Source organism: Prinia subflava, chromosome 4, assembly GCF_021018805.1.
Source record: "Prinia subflava isolate CZ2003 ecotype Zambia chromosome 4, Cam_Psub_1.2, whole genome shotgun sequence".
Taxonomy (NCBI): Eukaryota; Metazoa; Chordata; class Aves; order Passeriformes; family Cisticolidae; genus Prinia; species Prinia subflava.
The window spans coordinates 4,271,699-4,295,338 of NC_086250.1; the positions used below are offsets into that span (position 1 = coordinate 4,271,699).

The 23,640-nt window shown below is 39.7% G+C and overlaps 1 long non-coding RNA gene across 1 annotated transcript in view; it reads left to right on the top strand.

Annotated features, from left to right (window-relative positions):
* LOC134549552 (uncharacterized) overlaps nt 1-23,640 on the top strand; it is a 62,740-nt gene that overhangs the window by 32,697 nt on the left and 6,403 nt on the right. The window contains exons 3-4 of the long non-coding RNA XR_010080129.1: nt 6,360-6,493; nt 12,672-12,743. This is a non-coding gene — a long non-coding RNA (uncharacterized LOC134549552). The remainder of the gene's footprint in view (nt 1-6,359; nt 6,494-12,671; nt 12,744-23,640) is intronic.

Here is a 23,640-nt window from a genome sequence, read left to right on the forward strand (position 1 = left end):
TGCTGGAAACCATTGTAATTTTCCTATTGCTCACTGTTTACACCAGGAGAATGAATCCTAATTAATTTTTGTTAGGCACTTACTGTGATTGCTCAGCTTTCTCAAGGGAAGGCTGAGGTCAAGAATCAGTTTGTGGAAGGATTTGCTTTTTTTGAGATGCTTTCCAAAGGTTTTCATTGCACCTGGAATTTGTCAGCCATATCCTCTTGGGCTGTGTGGAGGGAGCATTATTCATGAACTTTTGGAGCTAGTGAAAGAGGGTGCTCCAGGATTAGAGTCTTAAGCCTTCCCACAGGCTTTTCTTCCTGTTCCCTTTTCCCTTCAGACCCCTCCCAGGTCTGACCTGCATTTCTGTGGCAGAGATGTTAGTTTGGAGATTAGTAATGACAATTTTGTGTAGTTAAAATATGAGTATCTTCTGAGACAAAATTCACAGCTTTGCCCTGATCAGGTGAGATTAAAACTCTACAGCTCAACTAAACTTAAAAGTATTTATAGCTTCCTCCTTTTGGCTCAGAGGCCATCTTATCTAAAACAGATGAGAGCTTATCCTTGTCTTTAGATTTTGTTATTCCTAAATTTTATGCTTATAAACAAGCTATCAGAATTTAGTGAAATGACTCCCTTTTTAATAAAGGAATCTATCCTGCAGAGTAGTAAGAAATAAAACTTCCTATTAGTCTTATTCAATGAATAGATAAGCAGCAACCCTTCTAACACATTGAAGTGAGTTTAGAAAAGGAGGGGGTTTGGTTGTGATCTTTGGTTTTCCTTTATTTTCTTTTCCTTTCAGTGATATTGGAGTATTTAAATCTTGGGCTGCTTGGAAAACAGAAATTTTACTTCTTATTTGGCGTAGGATTCAAATAGGAGGTAAGGCTGTCAGAGTCTGGAGGTGGATAAAACATTTCCCAGATTTTATAGGGAGCTTGAACTTAGGATTCTGATTTCACTCATTCCAAGGAAAGAAGCCAGAGGAGAAGTTGTATGTATAGAAATATTTTAGATGTATTAAAATATTTGTATGGCTCTCATCACTGGTTTCTGAGTGAGTAGGTTTGGATCTGAATTTCAGCTGCAGTGGAGTCTGGATCAAGGCTTTGATTTAGGGCCATCCTTCATTCTAAATGGCTTCTGTGGGTTTATGACCCTGCTTTTTTTTTTTTTTTTTTTTTTTTTTTTTCTTTTTTTTTTTTTTTTTTTTCTTTTTCTTTTTTTTGTTGGAAACTCAATAAATTTCAGACACTTCAGGCAACACAATGATTTAAATTGGTGAAGTGTAGCAGAGTTGTTTGCAGATAATAAACTTGTGGATATCATGGGAAGCTGACACCTGTGATTGTCAACCTTGACCTCCAACCATTTTGGCTTTAAGTAAAATCTTTGTGAAAGCTTTGCCTGGTCAAAGATCTCCAAGGAAAGGCTAAAACATAAGTATGTTATTAGTGAATGCACCATAAAAGCTTAAAAATAACAATTGATTTCTAATCATAAAAAAAAGGAAAAAATATACATATGACATCTTAAGATTCAGGATAAATTGCCTGGGGTTATGGGAAAATCTGAAAAGGCAAAAAGTTCTGTGCTGCTTCCTGACATTTGAGCAAACAGGTTTTTGCAGCTGTGTGTAATTACAAGAAGTTAGAGGACTGTTTATTTAACAATGATATATTTATACATTTACTAGGAAATACGGCATTAGTCAGAGAGGCATTAAAATATCTGTTAAGCTATCCATTGTAATATCTGCAAACTGAAGCCCTTAAGACATAATATTCTTCCGTAGTATTCTTCCATACAGTCATTTTTCAGTTTCCTGTACACACAGCTAGAAAGGCATAATCCAAGGGGGAAGTTCATGGAGGTTCACACAGAAAAAGGCTTATGCACCTTTAGAGTTTTTTTCTCCCTCTGATATAAATTTAACACCTGTTTGCATGTCAGGACTTCAGGATTTTGGAGTGGTTTTGGTGTGTTTTTTCTTTTTGTCACTTTTGTTATGTTGGGCAATTGTAGTGTCTCCATTCCTCAGGGGAAAAACTGAGCTCTGGCCTGATGAATTCAAAAGGCAGAGGGGAGATTCAGATCCCCAAACTCCAGACTGACCTCTTACCTGCACTTCTAGTCCTACAGACACTTTTGGAAATGAAGATTTTTTGTTTGTCTTGAATAATTAATGTCCCGAGTCACTTCTGCCATGTTATGGAAGGCCAATTTGCCATTGTGCATTCCCTCTGTGGCCTGGCTCCTACCAGGATTCACTCAGGGTTTATCTGTTGGCATCAGCTCCATGTGGAGCGCAGTGACAGCCCCAGAATTCCTGAGAAAAATGTGTGGAGAAGGAGGGGATGGTGACACGGCTCCAGTTTGCACAGCAGTCTGGTGGTAAAGAGCCTTTGATGGTGATGTGATGCTGTCTCTTCCCTACAGGACCATAATCCCTGTGCTTTTCTTGAAAAAACTGCCCCAGCTCACAGTTGATGTAATGAAAATTTCTATTCCTCCTTTAAAATTAAGTTCTGTTGAGTTAAGGAGCCCAGGGAACAGCAGCCAATATTTCAAAGTCACAGGGTTAGCATCTTATGCATTCATATAAAAACCATTTTTAATTTTATTTTCTTCTATTTTTTTTCTTGGGTAATCTATCTTCTTTCTTCATCTTCTTGAATTAATTTAGTGGTGTTGAAAAGTTCTGAAATTATTTCCTGGACTTGATTAATTATTTGAGACAATGGGAGTTGTTTAGTTGACTTCACTGTGAATTAGAACAAGTCATTTATTTAAATGCAAGATACAGCACGAGCAAGCAATAAAGTCAACTCTCCATTCTCTTGTTCCTCCTAAGAGACACACAGGCACTCTCACTTGTAAGTCCAGTTTTGTCTCTAATCGTGAAAACAGATTGTTCTCCAGACCTTTTTATTTTATGGTGATTTGAGAAGAGGTTACTGGTGATGATATGTACACCTTCCTACTGAAAACTGGATTAATAGCATGAATTCTTCTCTACAAGTTTTATCAAATGAAAACCAGAGCATATCATGGAATATTTAGAATAGATTTTTTTTTCTTTTTTTGTAGTTCAAGGCAGTTATATGGTGTGATGTTCATAATCACAGGAATCATTTAGGTTGGGAAAGACCCCAGAGATCTTTGAGTCCCCCAGCACTGCCAAGTCCACTGCCTTAATTATGTTTAAATGATTTCCTTTTGGGCATGCCTGCCCTGTAGATTTTAGAGGTGGGAAGCAAAACAGAGCCTGTGACTGAAAATAGATAAGCAGTGGGATGAATCTGCCACACTGCAGCATTTTACTCTCAGTCCTGCAGTGCATCTTGCCCCTCCATCAGGAACAGCATTTTATCTGGGTGGAGAAGGCAGACTCTACCTGACATACTCCCTTGGGCCACAGCTAATAAAATTTCTTTATTTCTTTTGTGGTTGTGCTTAGCAAACCAGCACTGAGCAAGGCTGTGACACTAGAGGGGAGAAACCCCAACCCCCTGACTGTTTCTTTTGCTCTTATTCTTTTAAGTTTTGCTAAGGAGGGACAAAACAAATTGGAGTGGATTTTGTGGAGTATCTTTAAGAATATGCCTTCAGGCTTTTGCCTCTTTCTGCTGTGGCAAATGTTATTGGGAGGGGACACAAATTGCTCCACTAGAACAGTCCTAACTTCCCAGGGACTTCAAGTTTCATCTATTTCACTTTGCAGTGTCTTGTGCAAGCATGGCTGAATTCAGACAAGGTAGTTATTTAAATGGCATGTTCTGCCTTAAAATTGTTTGCTTATTCTCCTTAATTACAAACATTAGGATACATAACTCTGGGACTACCCTTACCCTGCAAATCGACCTGAATCCAATTTTGGACTCTCCAGTAATTTTAATAATATGTTAATTTTCATAGTGTTAAAGGTCTTTTGATCTCACTCTGCCTTAGGATATAATTTTCATTGTTGGTCTAGTCTTTCTGCCTCTGAAGTTAATAAAAAAGGCTTCCATTAAATTCAAGAGGAGACAGAATTTAATCCTTTTCAAAGCAGTACCTGGTTCATAGACAGGTGTGCTGCCTGGACTCTCAGATGGGAAATTACAATTGAGATTGTAGTTTGATAATAAACCTCTGTGGCTACAGTAACCCGGGTGACAGTCTGGATCTCAGTCTTAATGGTAAGGGGGGTTCAGGTCCCTACTTGTCTGATGCTTAAATATTCTGCAAAATGAACTTATGTGTCACTTTCAAAAGCAGGAATGCTGTTTTGTAACTCCTTCTTCTCTTTATTACTCCCATCTTTGCATTCGGTGCAGAAATATATGTATTTCTCTATATATTATATGTATATGTTATTTATATATATATATAATACATATGTATCCAGAAATATCCTGTATAGTATCTCCAATCTTCTCATAGTAATTCTAAATTGATTCTTTATTCTTTCTCTGTGTTTATACAGGGATGGTAATGTAGAACATGTGGTGGACTGTTGGGAGGTTGCCCTGCTGATAGCAGTATTGCTCTAAAGATGTATTTTTACAATATATTGTCTGAATCTGCACCCCAGGTTCACAAGGACGACATATCAATCTGACTTTTCTTGTAGATTCCAATAATCCTTAAAATCCTTAAGTATCTTTTCAATCCTTTTTGGTACCCATGGTCCTGTACCTTTTACAAACACTTAACATTATTACTGCTTGATCTTGCTGCTTCTTTCTGGCTGTTTTAATTCTGAGATTACTCATGTGTGCTCCACAACTTCCCTGTAAAGACAGGGGATGACTTTTGCAATTGGCATGTCATGATGAGACCATTTGGGATCCTAATGAATATATTAAACAGGCTGGGGAAGATGAGAACTGTTTTGGATTTGTCTGAAGACTTCTTTGGAGCCATTCAGCGAAAAAAAAAACCAAAATAAGGAAAAAAAAATTGTTTTCAGCGCTTCAGTTGCGACATTGTTTGCTTCAAAATGAAATGCTTCAGTTTGAGGTGACTTAAACTTCAGGCCCAGTTCCAAAGAAAAACATCTTGATTTAAGAAGAGTATTTTAGCAAAACCTTTTAATTGATTTGATCCACTGTTCTTTCTCTGTGCTTTTCCCTTTTGTGTGCCTGCAGCTGCCAAAGTTGTGGCACCAGAGCTACAGGCTGACCTCTCCTGTTTGCCTCTGCATTTTTTGCATAGTTCCAGTTGCACTGTCCTCACATCACACCAAAGAGGAAGTCAACACTGAAAGCAGAGCATGGACAGTTTCCTCAGTGCCTTCACACACCCTGAGTCCCATCTGAAGCCACCTCCAAATGAAATAAGATAAAGGTTGACAGAAATTACATTCGAGAAAACAGTCCTGGAAGAGATTTAGAATTTCTTGGCTTGAGAACGCAGCCCTACTGTGACTGTTGGAGATGAAGGGGTTAAAACTCCTCTGTGTTTATTTTTTTGGTTTCTGATTCTGCCTCTGGAGAACTGTGCTGGTCACTGAAGGCAGTAGGAACACTTCACTGGGTAGAGCACTGGTTCCAGCTGGTGCAGCCCCATCTAAAATCACCCCTCTGCAGCAGGATGGGTGTAATTTACTGTCCTTTCTGGTTTTTGTGAAGACACTCAAATAAAACCCCCTCCACTACACAAGAACAAAGGGCTATCAGTGGGTAATGCTGATGAATGCACTTACTGGTTCAACGGAGCACTTGTGGGAATTTGCCCAGGATTAATTTTGATTTCCCAGCACATTTGCAGGTGAAACATATTCTGAAGTGAAATAAGAGGTTAATCATGAGAAGGCAGCTGACTGCTCTAAGCAACAGCCTTTTTCATCAATGCCTCTGATGCAAATAAAAACCCCAAGCAGCCCTAAAACTAAATATAGCATAAAAGTCCTCAAAAGCCAGTCAATAAATAGTAATTATCTCTCACAGCTGGAAGTATGTTTTGCTTTGAGTGCAACCAACAAACTGTGCTTGACTGTGTGATGATTATTTCAATCAGGTTATAAAGGAGAAAATGCTATTTTGGAGCCCCTCACTTGGAAGGTGTTCCTGTAAATGTGCTCTATTTCCAAACCCCTCTCTTCCTTTCCAAACTGCTGCAGACCTGGATAAGTGGCAAAGCCTGGCTGGTTTGATCCCAAAGCTGCTTTGTGATTCAGATATTGCTGATGGAACATCAGGCTTTTTCCCTTTGCTCTCACTGGTCCCAACAGAGCAGAGCAACGTTCAGTATGGGATCAGTCCTGAATTTTGGGAGGGAGAGAAAGGAAGGGAAGAGATGAGAAGGCAGCTCTTGAAAGAGGAATTAAAAACCAGGTCTGCCATGTCTCATGGCACAGTGATTTTTTTTTTTTTATTTTTCAGACACCTCACCAGCACTGGAGAGTGCCTTAAACTGGGAGATCTCAACAAGCTGATCCTCATGACTGGCTCTCTAAAGCTGTCAAACTGAAGGACAAGTTTGAATGAACTCTCAAAATCAACATGTCAACACTCAGGTCAGGAAGCTGAAATTTAGAATGTTCCTGTGGTGCATTGTCCTCGTTCCAGGGAGTGAAATTGTTGCAGTACCAACCATCCCATAGAAATCCTGGGCAGTGGATAATTCCCATTTCAATAAGAGCCACATTTTTCAGTATCATCTCCCACTTTATGGGACCTGTGCTAGAAACTACATGATCTTTGAGGCTTTCTTTTTGCCTGTTAGAATGATGGTTGTATTCTGGAAAATAACATCTGTTCTGGTGTCCAGTCTCCATTTCTGACAGTATCTACATACCCAATAGTTTTCTCAGTGTAATTAAAATATTGCCAGGCTCCTGTAGATGGAAGTGCACTGCATATCCACACCACAAATTGTTACAGACCTCCCTGTGTGCAGTGTGCTGTTTTGAAAAAAAATACAACCTGAGGTGCTGCTGCAGCTTTTAGCTGAATTTTTCACATATTCTCATTTTTCTTCTTGCTAACTGGGCCGGTTGAAATTTTCACATTGGTTTTCATATTGATGGTAAATTTGAGAAAGCAAAGAGACTGCCAATTGTTTTGGTTATTGGTTAAGCAGATCTCTGTTTTACTAGAATGACAGGCACAAGGAAGAAATTTTGAACTCCCAGGGGGCATATTTTGTGTTGTTTGAGTTTTTTTATTAAACAATGGACTCTTTTTTTGGAAGCCATTTATGTTTTCATAACTAAAATTTTATGATGTCGTGTGCAGCTTTTCAAGTATAAGTCCATCATTAAAAGGACTATGAGGTGGTGCCACTTACAGTGTGCACCTGATTTATCCTTGAGAACCATTAAAAAATTGTTCTATTTAAGTGGTATTTTTTTTCTTTCCTTTTCCTTTTCTTTCCTTTACTTTCCTCTTCTTTTTCCCTTTTCCTATATTTTGTTTTTCAGGATTCATACAAGGAGTAGAATCTTGCTTTGTCAAAACCACTGAGGAATAGGATAGATGGAGTCTACGTGGTTTATATGGCCCTAAATGTTGCAGAACTGTGATGGATTGTAAAAATATGATAGAGTGCAGAAATCCATTACAATCAAACGAGGTTTTCCCGAGATCAGTGTGGAACAACATATCTTGGTGTCATTCAGATGCTCTCTCGAGGTTGCATTCTTGGCAGCTGCACACTTTGGCTGATTTTTTTGTTTTTCCAACTGTATATGGACTTCTTTTGTTTCAAATTAATCTCTTGATTGGCTGCAGATGTACACCAAAATGTCCTTTGTTTCAGTGTACATTTTCAAGTGACTAATGATTAGAGCTGGTTGGAAACTTTTCCATTGCAATGACTTGACAGACACTTGTGGTTGCAGCAAAATTGATATTTTCTGTGGAAATGCATCACTTTTGCCAAGGGAAAAAAAAACCAAAAACCTATTTTTTTTTTGTCAAGTCATCCTGAAATCCATGGTTTATTTTAGGTCAGCTGGTTAAATGGCTCGGAGCTGTTGCATTGTTTTAGGGCACTACTTAAGGCTTGTTTTTTATGACCTCTTGTATTTGTTGCTCCAGGCTCCATTAATCAATCTGCTTCATCCATCTCTTGTTGGAGATGGCAGGATAGCAATCTGGGAGCTGTGGTAGTTGTGATGCCTTCAGAGAGAGAAAATATCCCACAGAAAAGTTATGGATAAGAGCACAACTCCTGTGGGAAAAGTGCAAGAGCACCAAGATTGCAGTTAAAACTTGGGAAGGGTTGGGGTGTTTTGTGTGCAAAAGATAGTTGTGAAAGCATTTAGAAAGCAATCCAGCCCATAATTGATAACTATTAATAATTTGATGTTATAGAGAATTAATATCTTATTCATGAGCTTCCTTTAATCATCTGTAGTTTTAGCACTTTATTTCTTTTTGCAGAGGTGCTTTTATGCTCAGTCTTGAGGCTTAAAAAACCAAAACCACAATAATAATAAACATTTGTGCTTCTTTTAATTTTAATTTTGAGGGTACTTTTATACAGCCTTTAAAATCCCCTCAAGTCTCATTTTTCAATCCTCTGTCTACTAGTACAAAGGCTTGAAACCTAACCTTGCAGTAAGCAAATACAACATCATTAAGTAATTACTTGTTTTCAGGAACAGTGATTCTAAGGAAAAAAATCCCAACATTACAAGACTTTCACTGGTATACTGAGAACTGGATAAATAAGGGATAACAATAGTGAAACTCTGATTATTGCAGTGGCTGCCATCTCTATGACCATAAGTCATTAAATGTTCACAAAAGTGAATAAGCTGCTTAATGTAGTATTCCCCCTCGATTTGAGACTTTATCTAAAAAAAAAAACCCCATAATAAACACCCCCCCAGCTTCTTAAACATCTGTCCCAGCATCATGCAATTGGAGCATGGAGGAAACAGAAGGGATGCACTAACCAAAAGTAATTCCTGTAAAACAGGGCCATAAGGAGATCGGATTGGTAACTGAGCACATCAAGGACTTAATGTTATCTGAATCCACAGTCCACGCTTCTGCAGGCACTAACAACCTCATTTAATATCTACAATATCACTCATTTGTGGAGGGATTAGAAAAATCTCTCTTTTGTACCCAATAGTGTGCACACATAGGGGCTCCAACTTATTAAAGCTAATTTTACAATTAGAGAACACACTGAATCTGTGAATTAGCACCACAATGACAGGAACAGATGTCACTCGCTGTTGAATGAGCAACATAAAATATCAGGAGTGTAATGTGCAATGCTGCCTCGTGATTTCTGACGGCCAACTCGGCCCCCCTGAAGTCAGGCTGCTCCTTAAAAACCTTATCCTAGTGTTTGTCTGGCCAGAGGCAGATTGCAGTGGTGACAGAAGCCACCCCCACTGCAAGTCCCAACCCCTCCCATCCCCTTTCCTCAGTCTGCCAGAAACCCTGGGCAGACCCTGCTCATTGCAGTCATTCCCCTCCGGGGATGTGTCAAACACAGAATCAAAGTTAATTCTCCCGAGGCCACTCTTGGACCAAGCCACATGCAGCCCTAATCCTAATTACATCATTTTCTCTTGTCAAACATCATTTCACTAGGGCAAGGTGTTATTTATATCTCACAAGAGTGTAATTTTTAATAAACACTAGGTGAGTTTAAGGCAGAGTTGTGGATGGACTCTTGTTCCCACAACTGTGATGCCAGAAAAATCATATGAAGGTTTGTACAGGAAGGGTGAAAGGTTTGACCAGATAAATTTTACTGTCATCCCAAAGAGAAAAGAGAAAACCTGATGACTAGGGTGTAAAGAGGGAGCAGTCTACAGGTTCGAGGGCAGACATTGCTCTGCTTTGGTGCTGGGAACTGTCCTGTAGCTTTTGTGTATTTGATTAATGAGCAAGATAGGGTTGGAAGGGTTGAAATGTTCTGTATAATGTAAGGATGCACTGTTGGCTGCACATCACTAAATATGTGCAAGGGGTAAATTGACAGCTGAGAGAGTATCTGAGATAACCTGGTGGAAAATCAGCCCTGCAGTGCATCTTCAGCATCCTCAGCAACCCTAGAATACTGCTGCAGAAGGATATTTCTATTTTTTCCCCTTCCTCATGGCTTCATAGCAGAAAGTGTACAGGAAAATTACCACCAAATATCACAGGACAGTTTGGTACCGGGGAGCTTTTAATTGAGAATAGTTGTGGTGTGAGAGATTCCAAGAGATGGAACCTTCATTCCCAACCTCTTCTCACAATTCTGTGGATATGGGTAGTCATGTAATCCAGATCCACCTTTTGTGAGCAAGCCAGGATCAAATTGCTTCCCTGATGCCCTGAAAAAGGGAGTGTTATTTTTTTCAGGGTGCTCTTTGCAGCACTGTGGCATGGTTGGGAGGGGCTTGGGGTCTGCTGGCCATAAAAACCCTGTTCCCCTTCTTTTTGGGTTCAGTGCCAGCGATTTTGTGAGTAATGAAATCAAGTGAAAGCATCATGTTCTCTGCAGGAACAGCAGAAAGCCAGCACAGTATTTGCAAACCATATTCTTGTTGAGCCTCCAGCTTGCTCAGGAGGGCTTTTCTGCTCTAATTCATCTGATTTGCTCTGGTGAGTCAAGCAATTCTGTGACTTCACAAGTGTTCCTATGGACACAAACACGACGGCCTTGGATCACACGGGAGATAAGACACCGAGTTTCTGAGAAACAATGGATTGGATGAGAGAGAAGCATTCTGATCCTGACCATGGAAACACTGAGCTTCAAGCTCTGTGATTGGCAGCCACAATAGTTACCATGTCCTTATTTCTTATTTTGGAAAGCTCAGTTTCCCCTCCAGATCCTCAGTGCTGAATGGCTGGGACTGCTCTCTTGACTCCAAGAGAAATTTCAGGCATGGCCTTTGGGGTTTAACCTGTCCAGGGATAGTTTTTTTTTGTCGAGGCATGTCAACACAGGGACACTGCATCCTTGCAGCACACTGTCCTTGTCCCTGTTGCTGGGGAAGAAAACTCAATTGTTTCTGGTGGCACACGAGTGTGCGAGCTTGGTGAGTGCACATACAAGATCCTGGCTCTTTCCAAGCTGATTTATTTTATAATAAATTGCATACACACTAGTGTTGGGAAGACACACGAGGCTTCAGCCTGCTCAGACTGCCGTCAAACCAAGCTTTGCATTTAATTTTAATGGAAGCCGCTCTGGTCCATCAACATCGCTCACTGCGAGCTCCGGCGGGCGGGATACACAAAGCGCTTTTTGACAGCTATTTTTAAGAGCCTTTAGGACAAACACATCACAATTCCTTGTGTTTTGCTCGCAGTTTAAGCGGATTTTTCACCCCCGGCCGGGTCGGGGTGCCCTGTTCCAGGCGGCCCCACGAGAGGGCACCCGGGGCACGCCGAGCCCGGGCAGCCCCGCCGATGGTCCCGGGGCACTGCGGCTCCCGGGGACCGGGCAGTCCCGCCGATGGTCCCGGGGCACTGCGGCTCCCGGGGACCGGGCAGCTCCGCCGATGGTCCCGGGGCACTGCGGCTCCTCGGGACCGGGCAGCCCCACGATGGTCCCGGGGCACTGCGGCTCCCGGGGACCGGGCAGCCCCACGATGGTCCCGGGGCACTGCGGCTCCAGGGGACCGGGCAGCCCCACGATGGTCCCGGGCACTGCGGCTCCCGGGGACCGGGCAGTCCCGCCGATGGTCCCGGGGCACTGCGGCTCCCCGGGACCGGGCAGCCCCACGATGGTCCCGGGGCACTGCGGCTCCCCGGGACCGGGCAGCCCCAGCAGCCTCATCCCAGCCTTCCCCAGGCCAGGGCTGAGTGCTCACCTGCAGCTCTGCCCGCTGAAATCCGCCTTTCCTTGGCAGAAAACCAAAACTGAGCGCAGGCTGCCCTACAGCCACAGCCTGTTCTTGTGTTAAACCTGAGAGCAACAATTCTCCAGCAAAGCCAGGGAGTTCGGAGGAATGCTCAAGCTTGCTAAGGCTAAAAAAGAAACTAAAGCTAAAAAAAGGCTGAGTCTCTTTGGATTTCTAAGTTTAAATGCCTTTATTCTCATTTTATCAGGTAAAGTTTAAAGTTTTAGCCAGTGGTTCTCTTGTACTTTTCATCGGTTATGGCGATCGCTCTGTAACTTCACGTTTAGGTAATGCATTTCCAAATTATAGATCCAGACATCTCCCATGAGGAGCTCTATATCAAATTATTACAGTCCTCTGCTTTTGCCTTATTGGTGGTTTCTTGTTTGTTTTTGTTTTTTCCCCCCTCCTCTATCTGTGGTTGACAAGCACAGCTGCTGGAACAAGAAAAGTCAGAAAGATTCACCAGATTAGAATAAATGTCTACAAATCTCCCTAATTTCTTGGGAAGGGGTTGATGGAAGCTCAGATTAGCTGCCCAGAGGCCACAATCTCAATTAGTCATCAATCTGCTGTCAGGCTCTCACAGAAGGAGATGCCTGGATGAAGAGTCACAGAATGGTTTGGGTTGAAGGTATCTGGAAAATCACCCAGTGCCATGGCCCCTGCCATGGGCAGGGAATCTTTTCATTAAACCAGGGTGCTCAGAGCCCAACCCCTCTGGTCTTTTATTTCCACCTTGAAATAGTATTTTACAACAATTTAAAAGAATTGCTTCTTTAAAATTCTTACTGTTTATTGGGATTATTTTTTGTGGGTTTTTGTTGTTGTTCTTGTTGTGCTTTTTTGTTTGGTTGGTTTTGAGTTTGTTTTTCTTTTTTCCCCACAGGGAATGTTTTTTAGATGGCTTACCTGGCCAAGATGAATGTCAAACCTGAGGACTGTAATGCATTAGCAGTAGGTAGGTGAGGAGAATCTGAAATGATTTTTGTCTCAACAAAGGAATAAATTGCACATCATGAATAAGACACCTGCTGTTGCTTTTTCTGATCTTTTTTTTTTCTTTTGCTAGAAGTTTTTGAAAAAAAACCCCAGCCTGACAGTGATTTTAAAGCTATGGGAGACTTTGTACCTTCAGAAACAGGAAGATAAACTTTGAGTCTTTGATAAGACTGCAGAAACACAGCAGAGAGTTTAAGATAGTGAATATATTCCATTGCCCGAAGGCAGGATTGACTCTAAATCTTCTGCACTTTCCCTGAGTTCCCTGGGCAAAGCCTGTGTTCCTTTGTGTTCTGGGCAATGAAACCCAACAGGGCTGGGACTGCTTGTGATCTTGTAATAAGCACAATGAATAGCAAACCAAATGGATTTTTGGGTATGCTCTCCAATCCAACAGCATCGTGGTTATCTTGTCCTGGGTGAGAGACAGAATGGTTTTGATTAATAAATGGAGCTTTACGTGAAAAAAGGTCATTAATATGCATAGAAGGGACAAACATAAAATGGCCTTTTAAAAATTATTATTCTGGAAGTTTGATATTTTCAGAAAAAAACATTATCTAGCCCCTTTTTTTATGTTTTCATAGAGCTTTAAAACACAATACTCCAGAGATTTGTAATCACATTTTAATTAATCATCTCCTTTGGGTAGCTTTCAAGAAGCTTTTTTTTTTTTTAATTCTTAGTTTGATTTCTCCATTTGCAAAATGTAGATAACCCACTTAGGAGGGGCAATGTGGGAGTAAATCCATTAATCCATTAATGATTTTGGGGTCTTTATATGAAGGTTGTGAGGGCCATGTAAGTAGTGAGATGTCAAGAAATATAAAACTTTCTGCTGCAAACAGTTCTGCTTTTTCTGTGTGTGTTTCATTAGTGAGCACTCAAAGATGACATTAGTGTTGCTGGTGGCACTCTATCAGATGTTGTTTAAAACAACTGTTGAAAGACTCAAATGTTTTAAGAATATGGAAAATTTCCCCTGGCCAGGTTCTTTTCTTCTGTTTGTTTCTTCAGTGAAATTTATAAGCCCGTGTTTTTGCCATGGCATGCTGTCACTTTGGAAATTGTTTTGATTTCATATATCTGAAAGTTATGGTTTCAGATTAAGAGCAAGCAGGCTGCCAAGCAAACAGAGCCTTTTGTGCTGGAAACAGATGAGTGAAACGTGAACTGAGGATGCAGAATCTAATTTGTGGTGGGAATTTTCCCAGAACTGGAAAGGCAGGAACTCAGGATATGGTCTCCAGGTCTGTTTCTGACACAGTCATGTGGGTTTGATGGATATGGCAGGCCGTGCCTCAGTCATCTATTGTCTGCAGGTTTATTTAGAGGGAGAAAAGGAAGTGAAACAGATATAAGTGAGATCTGATCTTTTCCTTTGAAAATGAAAAAATATTTGAGATTTCTGAGATTTGATTTCTTACAGGAATTGCCATTTTGCTTTCCGTATTCTCCTTTTCTCTTCCTTCCTCCCTAACTGAAAGTGTCTTGTAATTTTCTCAGAAGAAAAACTTCGAAAAAAATGACAAAAGTGCATTTTGCACTTTGGATGCACCATCTGCATCCAAATGAAGGTAGTCAGAGTTAGGTGGTCTGGAAAGGAACAAAACATCTCATCTGGAATAAATGCAAATATCTGTTATAAATGCCAGCATTAGCTATTTTACTGCTGATTAAAAAATTAAAGAAAACTGTGATGATCCATGGAGGAAGGAGGAAAATTTGTTTTAGCTCTTCTCTTTGTGAAGCCAGTGAAAAGTACCTGCAGATCTGAGTGGAGAGCTTCCCTGAGTACTTGTTCATGTTTCTTTGTGGAAAATGGAGGGAGAGAAGGGAAAAATACTGGAGGAGAATGGTGTATCCTTTGGACTGAGTAATTAGTAGTTGACACTAAGAATCTGAATACAAGCTCAACAGAGAAGCCAAAACCCTGACACTCCTAAATTCTGCTAGGATTTTAAGATCACCTTTCTCTCAGCTGAGTTTGAATACTGGAGCACAGAAACAAAAATCACATATTTAGCTGTAGCAGCACTTCAAGTGGGTGGACTGAAGGAAAAGAGGGACTTGAACGATAAAAACTCTTCCCAAAGCTGGGAAGATAAAGTATGTTGTGTTTCTTCTAAGACATTCCTGTCACATGCAAGTTACCACTGCCTGGACAAGACACCGGGGTAAAAAGTTTGGAGATGAGAAGATCTCAGCCATGACTCATGCTTTGTAGTACAGTGAAAGAATTAAGGTAATTGTGGTTTGTGAAAAAGAAATAAGCTCCAATAATGATTTGAATGCCCTTATCAAGCTTTGCTGTTATGATATACCTCTTTACAATGGTTTTGGTTGCCTCCTGGGTCACTATTTTGTTAATTAATCATAGCTTAGTTGGTTTTTACTATTGTTATTATTATTATTGTGTTTGCAAAACTTTGAAATATACCATAATGAAGACTAATGAGCTGTTGTGAATAAGGTATGAAGGTTACTTGGTTTAAATAATATTTGGAAGAGTGAATTTGGCTCATGGGCTGCTATGACCTGGATTTTCACTGGATAGGGTTCACTTTAAGGTAGCATGAGAACTAAACTTTTTCTTTAATGCTGGCAAGATACTGATTTTAATTTACAAGCACCACCTCAGTGCACTCTGAGAGAAAACTTTCTTCATTATGATCAATACATTTTTTATTTTAAAACTGTATATGTATATATAATAACCATGTGTGCTTATGTGAGCTTAGAAGTTAAAATGTTATTTCTATTGTAAAAATTGAGTTGGTGAAAAACAAAACAACAAACAACCAAAAACATTCCAGTAGGCCATGAAAAAATAGTACCCAGCAAAGAGCATCAAACACACATCAAGGACATGCTCTTGGATGAACTTTTTCTGTGCTGCTCGTTGATTTTCTGTTGTGAAATGTTCTGGCAATTTGTGAAGCAGAGAACAGATGAGTTTCCTGTAGTCCTAGGAGGTGTCATGGCTATTGGACCACAGCATTCCTTCTAATTTCAGCTGAACACGCTGGTGCCTTGTGGTCAGTGTGACTTAAAAAGGAGAAAATAGAGGTGCAAAATCTTTGTGCATAGTCATTTGACTGTTGTGTGAAGAGAGAATTATTTATGAGTACAGGCTGTGTCACTGAAGTTATCAGAGGTCTTTGTTAGGAGTTGGGTTTGGTTTGTTTTTCTTTCTTTTTCTTTCTTTTCTTTCTAAAATGCTGCCAGGAAAAAAGATGTTCTGGTACATGGATAATGAGGCATTGCATCAAAATTAGTTCTTAAGTATAAGCAGTTACAAAGAATATTGCCAAGAGCGGTGAGTTATCTGGAACACTGGATTTTTAAAACAACACCTTTTCCTCTACACCCATAGAGTTGTAATCAATAAAAATGCTCTGGTCCCACTTGTCTGTGTCACAAATATCCCAGAATGCTGCCCTGAGTTTCTCTCAATTATGATTAGGATCTAAGAGCTTGCACAGGCTGCACTGCAAAGCTTCTCCTTGGTCATAACCTTGCCATGCCAACCCTAAAAACTGCATGGTGAAAAAAATGTGGTTCCTATGGAGTAATTTGTGTTGGAAAGATATTTCTGTGGGCTCAGATCTGCAGACTGATGCATGCCAGGAAGCACAGCCAGGGTTTTGCCTGTCTGCCACCACCTGGCAGTGAGGTTTGGGTGAAATAGGGACCCTTTTTTACCCTTTTTTACCCTTTTTACCCTGCATAAGTGCAGATAGGTGCTCCTTGTAACCTCTCCTGGATTCAGTGGTGAATACAGGCAGTCCTTTGAAATCAGCAGGAGACTTGAAAGAGGGATGTGCAGCTCATCAGGATCTGGGGAGAGAGGGGCAACAGCATCAATCAGGTCAATCACTGGCATTTTTAGCAGTGGAGCCTAAAGGGCTTTTGAGGCACAATTCCTTTTTTGGGTCTGCAGCTGGCTTGGCTTGGTCTCAGCTGGAAAATATAGGGATGGATCTGATGTTATTGTCCTTGGAGGAAATGATTTTTAAAATAAGTCAAGGTATGATCACAGTTCAGAATCATTATTCTGTAATAAATTTCTCATAGATGCTTGGCTTACATTTTATCTCATGCTAGTTTTGGATATAGATTAAATTAAATCGTGTGGAGGCAGGTTTGCTGTGCAATAAGAATGTCCATATGGTGAGCTCCAGCCAAGCCATTAGTTACAGCCATTTCCTAATATCAGACAAGCTCTTCCAGGTGTTTATACAACCCCTCTCCTGAGAGGGATAAAGCACATGGATCACCAGAGCTGTCAATCAGGCCCTTTCATTCTATTAAATTCTGGTGTCACTAAAAATGTTTTATTTTTTGGCCATGAACTGAATGTGATGAGCTAAAAGCCGTGCTGAAACACATGGTCTGACTCTTCAAGCTGCTCAAACACCCACTGAGGAAGAAGAATTCCTCTTACTGCACCTCTGTGTGTGACATTTATCCTGAAAACAGCACATCAGAAATTTAGGTAGATAAAGAACTTGTTTATACTGCAGGTCTAAAACATGAGAAATTGAAATTTATAATGTACTCACAAATAACTGCAGCTGACAGGAAAACCATTTACTCTTAAATGGCAACCCTGAATATCTATCAGAGAAAAAGATTGTGGGCTTTCTCCCATCAGAAATATTGAAACACCTCAAAATAAACTTTTCATGTTGCTTCTAAACACCTTTCAAAAATGGTTTTGAAGAGTGAGATGGGAGAGAGGAAATCTCTATTTCTTTTTTTCAAGGAAAAATGCCTAAAGAAAAAGGGATTCTTCATTTTCCCTTTCACTACTAATTTCTATTTCAGACTTTTGCTTTTTCAGCCTTTCCTTTAAAAAAAGAAGGGCAAATGAGTGGGAAGGAATAAGATACCATTAATACCATGTAAAAAAATGTAAAGTTTGCATTTCTGCAAAATGTGTTTAAAGAACATTTTCAGAGGAAATGCAGTGGTATCATTTTCTCTTGACCTATGGTCACAACTGATGTTGAAACGTGGAATTCTTTGCTCAAAACCTGGAAGAATTAATTAAAATAGCTTTACCTCATGCAGCGTGTGGGTCACACATTTCATCATGTCAATTTTTCAGTTCTTCTAGTAGCTTGCTATGTGAGGCTTGGTGTATCTGCAAAGTTTTCTAACTGGTACATGTTGGTCAAATGTATGCAGTGGCTTTCTGTATGCCTTTGTACAGCTATAAAAGTGTCAAATTTGGATATCAAAATGAATTTCTTCTTGCTTGTAGCACTGAAAACATCCTGAGCTGCTCCAGTGTACAGGAACTATTTACTTTGAGTCCTGGAGAATGGCAAAGGAGTGATTATTTATTATTTCCTGTGACACTCACCTTCTTTCTTTAAGGGTAACAACATTACTGGCAAACATCTCATGAGCAGAGGCTCCACAAAAGTGAACAGCTCCCAGTTTCAGAAAGGCCTTTGATTATTATTTGCTGAAACTGGGAGTCTGAGGTTACATCAAGGCAAATTTAATACCAGAATGAATTTTGTTGTGGTAGGTACAGCTACTTTTGGCTGCAAGGAGGAAATTCTTTAGATACTCAAATAGGATCAAGTTGTCCAGAAACCTTTGCATAACTTGGTCTTTAGAGACTGGAATCCATACAAATTCTACACATCAGCCTCTGGTTCACTCTAAAATGCCTTGAGACCCTCTTGATCCTTAATAAGTTGACATGCCTATAGCAAAAAAAGATTGAGGATGGAAATGAAGTCATAACAAGTATAAATAAGCACCCTTGATAGCACAGCATGAGAGAGAAGAGGAGAAGTTTCTGGCTGGATGAAAAGATGGGTTTTGATAAGGGAGCTCAAGAATGTCCTAGGGAGGGTATCTTACAGGCTGAAAATAGCAACTAAAGACCTGTATTTAGGAGCCTGACAGATTCCTGAGATGCAGCTCAGTCATTATTTCGCATGATATTGCACGGTCAGATTCTTAAAAATGCATCTGATATTGGATACTAGAAATGCCAGCTGTCATGCTGCAATAATAACTGTAATTAATTGTCAGTAATAGTTAGCTGTGTGTATTCTTTATTTATTGACCTCAGAGCAGTTCCTGAAGATCACCAGTGGTACTGTCCCAACTGGGAAAGTGGCGTTTTTTAAAGGAAGCCGGGTTCTGTAAGTTTTGCTGTAGTTCTTGACTTGCACAGTGTGATTTCAACTTTTTGTTCTGCTGCAGAGCTTCTTCTGCCCATCTCTCCTTATCCTCTTATGGGTGAATTCACTCCTTTTTGACCCTCAGTGCCATTTTTATCTGCTTCTCAGCTCTGTGATTGAGCTACTTTTACAGTATCCAGGCTTAAGTGACAGAAATTTTGATGTCTGTGGTCAAACAAGCAATGTTTAGGTAACAATCCTGGCACAGATGGGAGTGCTTTTTTAATTGATATTTGAGAGGATATGACAAATGGGATGAAAAGAGAAGATTCAGTGAAGTTAACTGTGGACAGTGAAGCATCTAAACTGGAGAAACTGCTGTCATTTTTATCAGCAGTAGAGAGTTTAAAATGAGAAAAGGCAATGATTATTTTTAGAATCAGAACCATCAGAACTGAAGCATGTAAGCAGATCTGTATAAAAATCATAGAATATATACGTAGATATAATTTGCTCCTGTCACAGTTTAATTTTTATCTTTTATAATGAAATTAAGGTAGTATAAATACTTTTCCTTCTGTACAAAAAAATTCAGCACAGTCTAATTTCACAGGTGCTTTTTGACCATTAAATACAATGAAAGACAATTTATGAGGCTTTTCAGGAGGATTTCTTTTTCCCCAGCTGTGATTTCTCAGCCTAGGTGCACTGGTTAGTCTCTGGAAGTGTTCAGGAGTCCATCTGGAACATCAAGACAACCAATCTTTTTATTTAAACTGCTTGGCATCCCCAAATTTGTCCTTCAAGACAGGCTTTCCTTTAGTTATGATGGGAGCTCCTCCATATCCATATCATACCGAGGATTAATTGTCATCATTTTATCTGTTACGTTTTGTGGTTAACAGTGTTTATAACTGCTTCAATGCCCACCTTTTTGCTCCCCAGAATAACCCACCCTTTCAATTCACTTTCCTGATATTGTAGAAGAACTTTCCATTAGAATAATAGGTCTGTTTAGGACCCAGACACAAAATTCATTGTGATGTTTTGGCTCAAAGCAGGTGCTGGTTCTCAGCCTGTGCCACTTCCCCAGCTCAGCACACACATCCTGTTAATTTATACTGTTTAAATATTTATTCTGTATACTAATAATTTTTGAACTGATTAAGGACACAGGTGAAGTAAAAATGCTGTCAAAACCTTTTCATTAATACTCCCCTGTTAGGCATCACCTGTTCTTTTGGTGTATTTAGTATTTCTGAGAAGTGTCAGATAAGTGGTGTGGAGTCTTCCAGATGATCCCAAACCCTCCTGACAGTGTTTCCCAGCTTTAATTGCAGTGTTTGCTTGTTGAATGGCTTCTTTATAGGGAAGAGGTTTAGGAGCAAGGCAAAAGGAGATCTGGATTTTCTCAGCTGAGACTCCAGCTTAGGCTAAAGTGAATTCTAATAGAAATAATTATTACCATAATCTTCAAGTGTTAAATAGTGGTCTGAGAGAGAGATCTGTCTTCAAGCAAACCACTGAATCCACCTTGAAAAAGCAACAATTCTTACAACAATTTAGGAAAAATCTCAGTTTTATTCTTTGAAGTGATAAATAGGTGGCAGAAATCTTATGAGGTTGTGTGACATAATATATTAATCCACCCTCAGAGGAATTTGTACTGGCCAGAAAGCAACAGCCAATTTATCTGGGAAAAGAAGAAAATTTACTAGGATTAAGAGAATACACAAATGGAGAAAAAGAGGCTGTACTTCTGGAGCAGACTTGATGCCAAGTATTTATTCAGAGTTTTCTCTAAAATTTCAGAGTAACTATCAAATTACTCCTCAATTCCAATTTGGATAGCTTTTATCCCTGGTGGACAGTACAGTTTAGAAACCCTGATGTGTAGGGAAAAAGCATTTGTGATGAGAATTTCCTCTTTGTCCCTGTTCCTGGGACACCTAAGATTTTATATAAACCAGGTGAGGTTTAATCACCTCTTTGCAGATGTAACTGTTATTATTTGCTCTTTCTAAATCTCATTAATTTGTAGCATGGAGCTCTCCCAAACAACAACCTTTAAGCTTGTTTTGCCATAAAGCATATGACCAATGCACCAAAGTAAATTCCATGTAGACTTTACTTACAGTGCTTAGACTTGTGGGCTATAGGAAAATTCTTTGTAACAAATCTTTCTATTTTCAAGATTTTGGTATTTCAGTTCAAAAGAAAATAGTTGGCTGTAACTTCAGTTTATTAGGTATCACAAATTTCACATCTAACTTCACAGGGGAACTGTTAAAACATCTGAAATAACATTTTGGAGAAGCATTATTTGTGAAATTTTGCTATTTTATGCAAAAAATGAGATTTATACTTTGAAAAAAGGACCTGCATGTATTTTTCCAGGGACACAAACACAGATTTGGATAAAGACATGAAGTTTGAACTTTAAAATCCTGTCCTTACATGCATTTCTCCATGTCACAGTTAGAAATCTAAAAGCCCTGTTTTTCATGGATTCTGTGTTGTGGTAACTGTTGTTAAAATTGATTTTTGAGTAACAACTGTTGTATGCCTGATTTTATGGAGTTCATGTTCTCATAGCTGGCAAAGAAAGTTACTAGACTAGACTTCTACAGCTAAAAATTAACTCCAGCTCTATCTGAGGTTTGTGTGGAGTGAATAAAGCCATATATTCATTAAATTTCCCTTACTTACATTGTAAGTGGAATTATAGGGATAGACTGCAAAGGTCGCTGAAAGCAACTAAAGAGAATATTTGTGGGAAGGAAATTTTAAGCTCATCATGATGACTATTTGGTCTGGAAAACTGATTCAATCCTGCTCAGCTGAATAAAATGGAGTGTGGGACCTATATGCTAGTGTAATGAGGGTGGTTATGAAAAATTGAATGCTACAATAGACTTAAAGCAAAATTTTGTGCTGAGAGTCACGGAAGTGCCTCTTGTTTAGGTGGACCATCTCTTTTGTTCTTTGTGTGTGTGAGGTGTTTTTTGAGGCTTTTTCTTTGTTTGGATCAAAGCACAAGGCTGAAATGAGACTGCTTTTGAAGAGGCTGACTGGAGCACTGTTTCCATAGTTATGCATCCCACGCTCACTGAAGTCACTTCCACTCTGCAGCCACTACATCTGATCCTTGGGAATTACTTTCTTAGGAGACTAGCCCCAGAAACTCTAAATTTGTGTGCAGATGTTGAGTAGATCACAAGTTACTCTAGAAATGGTGACAGCATATACAGTAAGATCTGTATTTTCAATCTAAGTGCTGTCTGATAAAAATGCCATTAGATACCACCCTATTGTAATAAATGTCATTTTATAACTAGGTGCTCCCAGTTAGGAATGTGGTTTTCCTGTGCTGGGTGCTGTCAGAAAACACATCTCAAGATCTCTGCCAGAAATATTTTACAAACTTAACTTCCAACCTGGAGCTTTGTATTTTGTTCAAATGTACTCCCTGCTACTGAAGTCTTTGTATCCTTCCACTGAGTTCTGCTTTCAGAATTTGAAGAAGCCTGACTGATATCTAAGCTTCATGTTTGTCTCTCACTGGCTTGCAAGAATACACAATTCTGGAAAAGGTATTGTAAATTCAGTCACTGCTTGCACTCTTCCAGCCCTCAATGCTTCCTGTGATTTCCAAGCAGCAATTGGATTTTGTTTTCCAGAAGTACATGCAAATTAATTTTAAGTACCTATGGGAAATTAAAACAGCATTTCTGCAAAACTTGTATTTGCAGAGTTATTTGAACATTTGAAATTACTTGGTCTACTGAGAAAGATTCAGACCAACTGTTCAATTATACAACAGTGGGGCTTGTTCTGTCTGAGACCATCTCAGGGATGCTTTGTATGAGCAGTTTGCAGAACCTCACTGCTTCAGGGACTGCAGCAGCATAACAAAGGCTTTGCTTGGTCACAGGTTTACAGGAACACAACCTGTACTGTGAAAAAGCAGAGATTTTTGTCACAGGAGTAGAATCCCGTACTGTCCCTGGCTAATCCCCTGGAGCTCTTGAGCTCTAGGTACAGGGAAATAAAATGCCTATGTGTGAACAAATGCTCACTGTGCTCTCCAATGCTGTAAATAGGCATGGCAGCCTCTCACTGTGGTTAGTTAGGCCAGTTAGTTAGTTAGTTAGTTAGTTAGTTAGTTAGTTAGTTTTGGTCAAAGTTAGGCTGATAGGTGTTGTCCTCTTATATCCAGAACTTGGTAGAAAAAGGCAGCTACCAGAGGAGTGTTTGTTCACCATGGGCACAAAATTTTGAGGGATCCTTTTGGAATACCTAAATGCTTTCAGAGAAGTATCTTTTATTACTATATGACAAAAAGGAATGCAGATGGATAATCGTGTGGCTTTGCTTTTACAATAGTTAAAAGTTTGAAAGGCTCTTCTTTGCTACATACAGAGCACCCCAGTGGTATGACTTACCACAATAAATGCATCCATCTATCTCTCCACTTGCTATATATAGTCTTTATAAACTTGCAGCTACATAGTTATGTCTTAAAAAACAGTACAAAATTTTCCCCTGTATATTTGTTCTGGCCATGAATCTCGAAGTCATTCCTTTCAAACCAGGACAATGTTGCTGAGGCAGGCTGGTAGAGTTTTCCTGAAGTGAAAAAGTTGTTGCTGTGCCTGAAGGATCCTTGCAATCCTCTCTCAGTCTATGTTGGCTATCATGACAGTC